A 7,919-nucleotide genomic window follows, 5' to 3' on the forward strand; every position below is an offset into this window, starting at 1 on the left:
AATCCAGGCAATTCAATCATTCAGTTCTCATTAATTCAGCAGAACACCAACATAATGTCATAAATCACAACTAAGTACTTAAAAACAATATTAAAGTTACATCCAAAAAGCAGCCCTCTTCAGCTCTATAAAGTATCACATGCTTGATGAGATAGTCCATGAAGTTTAATTTAGGTACACTGAAACGCTCTTCTTTTGCATCTATTTGCTATATATGACTGAGTACACTTGAATGGTGTGCTAGAAAAAACAAATGCTATGGAAAAAGGAATTATCACATTTATTTGTTTCCATCATCTTCCAGACTCCTCTTATGACAGAATTACATCATAGGAAAAACTTTTTAATAAAACAGATGTAACTGAAGTTACTTTACAATTATTCATGTATATCAAATTTCAAAGATAAAGACAAATATATGCACATTGTGGTTGTGGAACCTGAAAAACCTTCACACCCATCTCAGTTTCCAGTGGACCAGCACGCAAATTTTATTTCTGAAAAAAAGTGTCTTTAGCTTTGTATAATCTTGGTGTACTATAACCCGTGTCTTGCATTATGCATGCTTCAAATTCAGTAGATTGAGATGATATTTTTTCCCCCCTCTTTTCAGGGTGAAGTAGAGCCAAGTACAGTCCTAACAGTTTTTAAACACTTTATGTGCTCCCTAGAAGAACATCTACTGAAACAATTCACATTACAAAATAAGTAGAGATAGGTAGTCTGAATTTAAGAGAACAATTAAAAGCTTCACAGTACCACTTCATTCAATAAATTTCTATTTAAAGATACTACTTTCAAATGTACCACTGTGCATTTGGATGCACAAGAGAACACAGGGGTAAATATACTAATATCCACTGCTTTTTAGAACAGCTTTTTTTTTTTTCCCCAAGAAAAAAATTAACATGATTTTTGAAGAAAAAAACTCTGCTGAATTATCTGATTTAATTTTAAAATTAGAATTCAATTGAGCTTTGAAGTTTGCATATTACCTTTTCCTTCTGCTACCTTCCTTGCATCTGTAAAAATCCTAGTGTTTTGAAAATATTTGAGTAACATTTTCCACATGGGAGTTCTAGTGGAACAAAGGCATCCGGACTGAAGTGCAGTTCTCTAAAACAAAAATCTAAGAATTAAATACCTGGCTAGTTTCCAAAAGCTTACCTTGACATGATGGTATGACATTCACAAACCTGAAACACCAGTACTTAGGAAAGGTAATTCAAAACTTATATCAAAAATGTATCTTTCACCATTTAATGTAAAAGAAGGTAAAGAATTTGTTTCTGTAATTAAAAACTCAATCACCTATTAAGTTACAGGTAAAATAGTACATTTCCCCCAAGAGAGAATTTTCTAAGAATCATGAAAACTTTAATATGCAGGTTAGTAGCAGCTGGTGCTGTAAGCATCTAAATTAGGAATTGGAAGGGGGAGGGGGGGTGGTATTGTTCTACACAGACACCCCCCCACCACCCTCCCCAGTTCTGTGGGTTTTGTTTTGGTGCACAAGAACATACGAGCTCCAGCTGAAGCTCTCCTATCTGCTGGAGACATTTCTTCGTTCCTTCCTGACCAGCCCTGCTCAGTATGTTGTTGGTGCCTGTGGTGGTGCAATCCTTACCCCCCCCCGCCCCTCTTTGTTGGGCTGCTTGGTGCTAGGTGCGATTCCACCCACATCCCCCGAGCTATACACCAGTCTGTGGAGATAAGGACTGACAATGTTAACGAGCCTGGCTCCTGCCCCTCCCGATTGCTCGGAAATGGTTAAAATGGCCCATCAACTCCTAAGGGCCTGGCACACCTGTGCCTGGGATGTGGTCAAATGGGAACAATAACAGAGTCGCACATTAATCAAATTCTTTTGTAACTGCTGGAAGGCACCAGAAGGCATTTGACAAAAGTCAATTATCTTGGACCCTATAAATGGCGACCACCAGGGAGACCCTTTGAGCTCTCCTGGATCGCAGTGGGCCTGTGACCAGCATCTCCCCTGAGCTGGGACGCCTCTCAGGTACCAAACCCTTAAGGTGTCGTCTGCTCCAGACGGAAGGCCAGGGCGAAGTCCCCCGCTTGAGTCTCAATTATCGCCCGTTGAGGAATGCCAAGGCATTGTGAGTATTTGCTCTAAACTCAAGAGGGAAATTTTCTTTGAGCTAGCTTCTCTTTACTCTGTGTGTGTGTGTGTGTGTGTGTGGGTACGTACCCTTGTTTCTGTGTGTGTATGTCTGTTCTGTGTTCATTCCACTGAATCCAAACACCTTTGTTTCTGTATGTTTGTCCATTTTGTTATGTGCATGCATGTGTATATATGTGTATATATATAGGTACCGTTAAGTAAGTTAGTGTGAATCTTGTCATTTTAGAATCTGAATAAGTCGCTTTTCTTTCTTTTAGTATTTCTGAATTATTTTATAATAACAAATTGCTGTTAGTTATTAATAAACCTAGACTTCTTACTAAATATTACCGTGTCAATACTTTCATCCGCGACAGTGCCCTACGCTGAATATGAGTTCACATTGTGCCTCTTTTAGAGGAGGCAATATCCTGCTAACAAGTTACCTTTTCTCCACCCAGATACCAGTTTTCAAGAAAGCTATATAAACTTCACATTGCTGAGGAGACCACCCTTGACAATTTGTTGCAGCAGTCCAAAAGAGCCAAAACTTGTTCCAAACCTCCAATTCCTTGCTCTCCCTTCCTGTTCCAAATATACACAAACCAGACACAACAGGGTGTCAGCTGTGGTCCACATTGAATGATTTTCCTCCAATTAAGACCAAAACAAACATAACTTTTCATCTGACAAGACATTTTCAAAGCTAATTAAAACTGCATATGAAGTGTGCTTGGACAGCTAAACCGTTGATCTTCTCTAAATACCTTCCAGCAGTGAGAAGTCAGCAGCTGCATCTCAACCACACTATCAAACAATAAAACAGGAATCAGGAAATTAGCTTTATCTACTACTGGGATATTCTCTTAGTTTACATAAGGACAACAATGCTTGCTCTGCATGGGTTTGCCGAGAGCAAAACTAACAGTTGGGACATATAGTAGCCTTTAGTATTAGTTGACTGGATCATTTTTACAACCAGCCACAATTAGATGCCAATCCCAATAACCATGTCAGAAGAAATTAAAATTGTTGTCATTTCTGGTAAGCAAACTGTTTGTACAGACTTAGGAAAATGACTAGTATTTTTATTTAACTTAAAGCTGGTAACTGCAAGTGATAGAAATCCAATTGTCTCTTTAAATCTCATGAAGGCAAACAAAATTATTCCTTGTGTGATTTGGTGCAACACTTTTTTTTTTTTTAAAGTGCTGGGTCATTTTTCTTTGCTGGTATTAGAAGAGAAATCTCTCATTTTTATAGGTCTCATCTTCCTTCTGAACTGAAGACTCTGAAAACCTCCCCTGTACAACAGTGTTCAGAGCACTTAATTACACTTTTCACAATAGTTCAGAATCAGAATACTAATTATGATAGTCTGATGTGTTTAGGTACAGTTATAAACATTTAAAAGACTCATTTGTAAGTGTGTAAGAGTATCTGCCACAAGAGACATAAAACCACCATCTGGAGCAAGCATGCATAACAGGTATGCAGAGATGCAATGAAAGATTTAATCTTTCATTGATCTACTAAACGTTCTTTCAAGTGTTTGCCCTAGCTCTCCATCTCTCCCACTCTTCAGATCGCTTCTTCACCTCTCCAGTATCTGTTTGCACAGAGAAAGAATTCAGGAATTGTGACCTTGTAGCTTTGACTTTGCAACATTTAATCGTGTTCCTATAGCACAACTTACTTGGTGTGTCCAAAAGAAAGGCCACGGAAGTATTTAGGCCACAGCTGCTCAGGGCCTCTATGGCCTGTCAGAAGTGTCAGCCAGCAGCTTCAATACTGAGATATTCTGCTTCTTGAAGTATACTGTGATTTATATAGTATATCACATATATGATTGTGGGAATGTAACAGAAGCTTGGCAAGGAGGATTGTAAACACAGTCAAGTGATTTGCAGCTGGGGTCTTGAAAAAAAATATGTATCATACTAATTGTTGTTTAGTTAGGTGTGCTTCACAGGTAGAACATCTGTGCTTAGATAACATAGGCCTGTGATAGAGGTACCTTGTCAAACATGCTTGAGATTCCTGGCCTGCTGTGGGAATAATCAAAGCACAGTGGGAAACTACACCTGTGAAAAATCCCCAATATACAGGTGAAGGCAGCAGGTTTGAGACATTTTTCTTTCTCCTCCTCTTTCTGGCTAGCAAGGACCAAGCTCTGTGGTGCCTGCATCCCTGCTTGCATGCCTCTGCTCAGGTGCTGCCGCGGAGATTCCCCCAGGTCGCAAGGTAGCAAGAATAAACTTACTCTCTGCATTTCATCTGCGGTTTTGTGGTTGCTCCTGCATCCTGCCTGTGTCAGCTCACACGATACATGCTATGATCTGTGTCATATTTCAGTATCTATTGGTGTATACCAATGATTCATCTTTAGCCTCCTTAGATATGGAGCAAATCCCACCTAATTGGGATGTGTGCCCAAAGGCATACTTCTGTCTTAAGTGGCTTACTGCATTTTCTGTCTTAATACATAAACACACTGACTGCAACAGTTAAATTCAGGTCCGCTTTCCTGTAACCATGATCAAGCACAACGGCTTAATTCCACGTGATCATTATTTGTGCTATGCTAAAATCCAAAGCTTCCAAGTAGAGACATCAGTTATCTACTATGAACTTGCAAACACCTCTTCTGCCCACAACTGGCAAGCAAACAAGCCCAGGTATGGCTTCTCAAATCTAAGCCCTCCAACATTGTCTTGAAACTGAATTTCCGTATTTCAGATAGCCAGCGTCTGGATGTCTGAAGATCTGTGACAGACAACAGCAGCACCGTGCTCCTCCGCTGGCACAGGTCCTGCTTGCCATGATGCTGCCGCACCACAAGCCAGCTCTAGGGTCACCTGAGCTTGAGCCCCTGCAATGTAACACAATCCCCACCCCCCAAGTCTGGGTTAGCTAAAAGCTGACAGCATCAGGTGAGCCAAACCTTTCCTATGCACTTTTGCTTTCATTCTTTGCTGCTACCCCAACAGGCTTTTATGTGAGCTTCGACTCCCACCCTGCCCTCTGTGCGGCCATTCAGCACGACTGAGCTCCCACACCAAATTCACAACCACTTCAGTTCACAACGTTCAAGATGAACTGAGTTTCACCCTGGGTAGCAGCAGTAGGGACTTGCTGCACGTCCAAGGGCAGCATCTAGCCTCATTTCTCAGAGACCATTAGCCTTGGGACCAGCTTCTGAAGTCTCCCCAGGAGAAGCAGGGACTCAAGGAGCACAGAGGAAGAAAAATGCATCATGTTCCCCAGCTGCCCACAAAGGATGTGGCACAGAGGGGGAAGGACACGTTGCAGCAACCACTCTGGTAAGAAGTGACTCTATCCACAACAGAGAGGGTAAGAGTCTCCTGAACTATCACCTAACATATTTATTGAGGCTGCCATTAGCTCAGAAAGTTTGAAGAAAAAAAAATCTGAGACCAGTGTCACAGCAGAATGCAAATACAGAAATTTTTACAGGTCAGCTAAAAAATTTAAGAAACAGGCAGTAAGAACAATTCCTTCACTCCCTTAGTTCCTGTTTCAAATATATCATTCTGGAAGAGCTTTTCAGCATATTCTTGCACAAATCTTTGCACTTCCACCCATACGTCAAGAGCCTACCTTAATATTGCTACACACATAGTTAGGCAAGTTAAGCTTTGTCTACCTGGCAACATGAGGAGTTTTATTGTTGCAATTCCTCACATGGAGGTATTTTCATGGTAAAACTACATTCAAAAAAGCACCAGTCCTAGAATAAAAACTCTAGAATTCTCCCATATATGGAGAACTATCTTACACCTATAAATTTCTCCAAAAGGACAAAATCTAAGGTGTTCCAGAAACTACTACAATCAGGCACTGTGCATTCAGGTACTTGTTTTACCAACCAGACAAAACATGCATTCTTGTGAGAAAAGAAACTGCAGCTATTGCGACATTCAGTGAAGAGCGCCTTTAGGGATGTGCAACACTAACCACGCTGCTCACTAACTGATTGACTGTCCCAGTCCTGCCTGTACCCAAGCAGTTAGAGAAATTTGACCAAACACACCATTTTGTTTTTCTTGGTTTTAGCTGCACACTGAGGACAATCTAATTCTCTATATTTAACAGAAAGAAATGCTTCCTCAAGACAAGCTTAAAGGAAGACAGAAAAGCCTTACAGATGAGCTGTGAGAGACATTGCTCTTCCATAGCCACCACATGAAAGTACAAGGACATCTGAACAGGAACCTACATGTAGGTAAGAACAAGAACACAGACTGAGGTTTCCACATTAAACTTGGTGCCATATGAAATCTGACTAGAGAGCTTTACAAAATATGTAAAAATGTCTGGACAGGAATTCCATAGGAAGTGGATGACCAACTGAAGTACACAGAAAAATGTAGGCACTATCTTGCTTTAGGTACTGTACTTTTTTTATCCTAGCAATTTACAAAGCAAAACTATGCAACCATAGCATTTGTCCCTGCTACACAAGTTGAGCACATCTGCAGGTGTAATCCAAACGTTGCAAATGAACAGAGGTCTAAAATATTTCCAGTTGTAAGAGACCAAAAGCTAGACACACACAAATTAATGGTCTTATTCAGAATATAGACAATGATATGAGCTCATGACCTGGTGGTCTACAGAGACTGCTGGCAATCGAAGTAACTCCAGCAGGTACCGTCCTTTAGCCCACCATGCAGATGAGCACTGGAAGGCAACAGTCACAGCGTATATGGAGGATAGCGTGAGGTCACTGAGCTTGGTGAAGACACTACACACTGGGTGCACGTATCAACTCTTAGAGATACCTGCTTTCCTCAGTATACCTTCATTAACGGAACAGCCACCTGTTTTTGTCCTGAATGTTTCTTAAAGGCCAAAGAAAAAGGCTTTTCTAAAAACTGTAACAGGACGAGTGTCAATGAGAGATTTGGCTGCTTAGCTGGAGAAGTTGTTAGAAAAATACCTTAAGGATGAAGCAAGGAATCAAGGCAAGGACACAGAGCAAAGGAGCAGGAGGAAATGAAAGCGAGTCCTAAAGTCTGAGAGGATTTTCCCAACATTGTGCTTTCCTCAGCATGCACTTCTCTAAACACCGTCTTTACATTACACACTGCAAGAAAGAAACCGCAGCTTGCCGAAGGCTGCTGGAATCACTACGAGGATAAAACCCGAACGCGCTTACTCCACAAATCCCTCGCTCATTTGCAATAGATGAACGAAGGGCGGTTAAGCGGCGCTACCGGTACCCCCTCTCCCAGGCTACGGCGGCGGGCGGCGCGGCTCGCCAGCTCAGAGCCGGGCTCACGGGCCCGCGGGGGTGGCGGGACGAGCACAGCCGCCCAGCAGCGGCCGAGCGCGGCGAGAGCAGCCGCGCCCCCGCCACCAGCCCGGGGCGCCGCCCCGCGCACCGGGGCGAAGGGAAGCCCCGGGCCCACTCCCGACACCCCGGCCCGGCGGGCCCCCACGGACGCCGGTCATCGGCTCGGTAACTCCTCCAGCCTCCCCGCGCCCGGCCCCGCCGCAGCGCCCGGGGAGGCCGGGACGGCCGCCCCCTCCCGCCGCTCACCAGCTGCTTGAGGTCCTCCTCGGAGAGCCCGGCGTAGCGGTACCGCTGCTGCTCGAACTCGTACCGCGTCGTCTTCACCACCACCGCCACCCGCGACGGCCGGAACCCGCCGCCCGCCGCCCCCAGCCCGCCCAAGCCCCGCCGCCGCGGCGTGCACGGCCCGGCCCCCGCCGCCCCCCGCCCTGCCGCCGCGCAGCGGGCGGCGGGGCTCAGCCCGCGCAGGGTGAGGAG

This window comes from Strix aluco, chromosome Z (genome assembly GCF_031877795.1).
Source record: "Strix aluco isolate bStrAlu1 chromosome Z, bStrAlu1.hap1, whole genome shotgun sequence".
Lineage (NCBI taxonomy): Eukaryota > Metazoa > Chordata > Aves > Strigiformes > Strigidae > Strix > Strix aluco.